Here is a 3134-nt window from a genome sequence, read left to right as displayed (position 1 = left end):
GCACTTTTCTGAAGGATTAAAAAAACTTGAAAAGCGATTGACCAAGTGCATAGAGCTCCAAGGAGATTATGTTGAAAAATAAAAAAAAATTTACCCAAAAAATTGTTTTTATACTTCATTCTAAGGACTTATGGAACTACCCTCGTAACTTTTTATTTCTTCCCATTTGCCAGCGGCTAAATAGTCTCGGAATAAAAATATTACTTGGCGTGATGTAATATCCAAATGTTAGGTTAGTCAAAACCTACTATATGACATTCAAACCACCAAAGCTGGGATGTACAAACTAAGTCGTGACCGTCTGCATCGAAATTAATGCCTGGTCGTTCGAACAAATTTCCACTAGATTTTCTGCGGAAGTTTAAAGGTATCTCAGATATCTAATCTTGCAGTGGCTAGTGTCATACATGAAAGATAAGGTAAATACAATTGCATAATAAACACAGAAATTTGTTTTTCGCGATGAGTAGGGATGTAAATTTGCATGAAACTTTAGCCTGATGAAAACTTTCGTGAAACATTGGGAGTTTCGTGAAACATTGCAATGTTTCAAATATAGCGGCGGGAACATTCAAACTGATAAGATAAAAACCTATTAGGTATTTTCACTTCAATAAACAGCTAACTTCACTTCATAGATTGCTGAGGGGAAAATAAGGGACCAAATGTATGGGATTCAGTTCATTTTTGCCCTATTCTGCTAACATCTTCGTAAAAGGTAATTTTTTCTATATAAGTGTAGTTAAAATATAGTTTTTATTTTTTAATTACTATTCAATAAAATATTAAAATAATAATAATGATGATTAATTACAAATATATTACAGAAATAAAGTTTTGTTCCATGCATTTGATGCATTTTCCCCCCTCAGCTTTTAACAAAGTGAAGTTAGCGGATGGTTGAAGTGAAAATACCTAATTGAGGCATTCATATCCCAACTTTTTCCTGCCGGCTGATTTGATTTATTTTTACGGTTTGTACTGTGGACCAATGATGCCAATGTTGGCACCCTGAGCTACTGCGCTTGCGATAGAGCTGACCGCTCATTAGCCGCACTTGGAGCGCGATTCAAAATTGCATTAAAAAACAATTCTTGTAACTTAAGTAAATAATTATTAAAATATCCACAAGGATATATACAAATTGTCTAACTTTGATTTCAGGCAAGAAAAAAAACACATATATTAATAACAGTTTATTTTCAGTGAATTCTAAAGACCAAATTATATTTTACAAAACATTTAATTTAAAAAGAAATTTCGTGGAAAAGTGATTGAAAATAATTATTTATAAGTTTTTAATATTTTTTATGTATTTTTTTTTGGAATTCATATAATTAAATAACCTATAAATACATAAATTATCACGACTGCATTGTAGTTATGCTTTTTTTTTACTTCAAGCGTCGTTTTGTCACGTCTCAATCGAAAAGAACAATCTGAAATTTTGTTATAGAATTATTCAAATATTATCTCTATTATATTCTGCAACTAGCTTCTATATATCAAGCTGCTGAAATATCATATGGTATTTAAAAAAATGTATCTATTAACAAATATTTTGAGAAATATTAGTCTTTCAAATTCAATGAAAATAAACTGTTATATATCAAATATATGTGCTATAAATTTTTTCTAGTCTGAAATTAAAAGTTACACATTTTGTATACATTTTTGTGTATATTTTAATAATTATTTATTTAAATTACAAGAATTGCTTTTTAATGTAATTTTGAATCGCGCTTCAAAGGGTAGACAACCAGCGCTCAGTCCTAACGCACGCATGAATAAAAATTATTATCATTTTATTATTGAATTAAATAGTCCTTAAAAAAGAACAACAGTATTCAACAGTATTCAACGAAGTGAAGTGAGGTAGTGATTGGAGTGAAAATGCCTTATTGTACGATATATGCAGACGGTCATGACTTTTTCTATACATCCCGGCTCTAGTTTAAATGTCGACGGGCATGACTAACCTAACTTTTGGAACTTGCATTAGGAAGTTATAATTTTATTCTAAGTGACTGGTACGCCCTATTAAATGAAAGAAATTTGAAAATTAGGTAAATATTGTTTCGATTGGTTTCCTTATTAACAATTATTTAGGCTAATATCGCAAAGCGAATAGTTGCTTTGATAGGTATTCAGATGGCTGATAGCCCAGTTCAGAACTCCACAACTCTGCACGAGCCAAAATTCAGTCCAAATGATACTTTCCCCTAGATGCCGACATGGATATCTACGTTCAAAGGAATACATTTGAGACTTGCAAACTCTCTCAAATGATCATTGTGATCCCAATGAAATTTGAGCTGCAACAAATTAAACACCAGCGTTTTTCTGTGTGACTTTTTAAGTTTCTGAATTTTGTCCCCTTTGTGTTTGGTGACTCGAACAATCCCCGCCTACTCAAACTCGTAGATATATATCAATTTGATAAAATTTTCAAAGTTTGAATCAACTATTATTTTTATATCTCTACCCAAAATCCGAATTTTGAGAATCAACCCCCCCCCCTTAATGACCTCGTTTTGACTTTCATGGAAATCCACCAATTTATTTGAAAAAACTTCATTTTCGTCGCTTTTTCAATTTTTTTATTTTACCCCACAATTAGTGTTCTGTTACTCGAAGAACCCTATTTTACTGAAATTCGTGAAAATCGGCAAATTTAATAAAATTCAAAAATTGACGCCCTATTTTTAATTTTTGTATTTTTAATTAAAATTAGAGTTCCCTGTCTCGAAAAACCCGGCAAGGGTGTATTAATATTGTAATGGTCGTGCAAGCGCCTAGTTACCTTATGCGAGAAGAACGGGTGATGGAGTGAGAGATATAAGAAGACTGAAATGTTCCACGCTACATGCAAATATGGCGTCATGGTTCTGAGAAGACCCAAGTGTTCCAAAATACATTTAAGTATGAAGTAAGCGTAGATGTTAATTTGCAGTAAGGGTTCGGAGAAGACACAAGTGTTCCAAAGTACGTGTTAGTATGGAGTGTGGGATCTATGAAGGCCCAAGTATTGAAAAGTACATGTAAGTATGGAGTGAGGGATGTGTGAAGACCTAAGTGTTCCAAAGTACATGTTAGTATGGAGTGAGGGATCTGTGAAGACCCAAGTGCTTCAA

At 32.4% G+C, this 3134-nt stretch overlaps 1 protein-coding gene across 2 annotated transcripts in view; it reads right to left on the bottom strand.

The window, feature by feature from the left end:
* LOC117178662 (valacyclovir hydrolase-like) overlaps positions 1-3134 on the bottom strand; it is a 9204-nt gene that overhangs the window by 2671 nt on the left and 3399 nt on the right. The gene's annotated exons all lie outside the window — the stretch shown is intronic.

The sequence above is a fragment of the Belonocnema kinseyi genome, chromosome 8, assembly GCF_010883055.1.
Source record: "Belonocnema kinseyi isolate 2016_QV_RU_SX_M_011 chromosome 8, B_treatae_v1, whole genome shotgun sequence".
Taxonomy (NCBI): domain Eukaryota; kingdom Metazoa; phylum Arthropoda; class Insecta; order Hymenoptera; family Cynipidae; genus Belonocnema; species Belonocnema kinseyi.
This window is presented reverse-complemented; position numbering and strand designations above follow the sequence as displayed.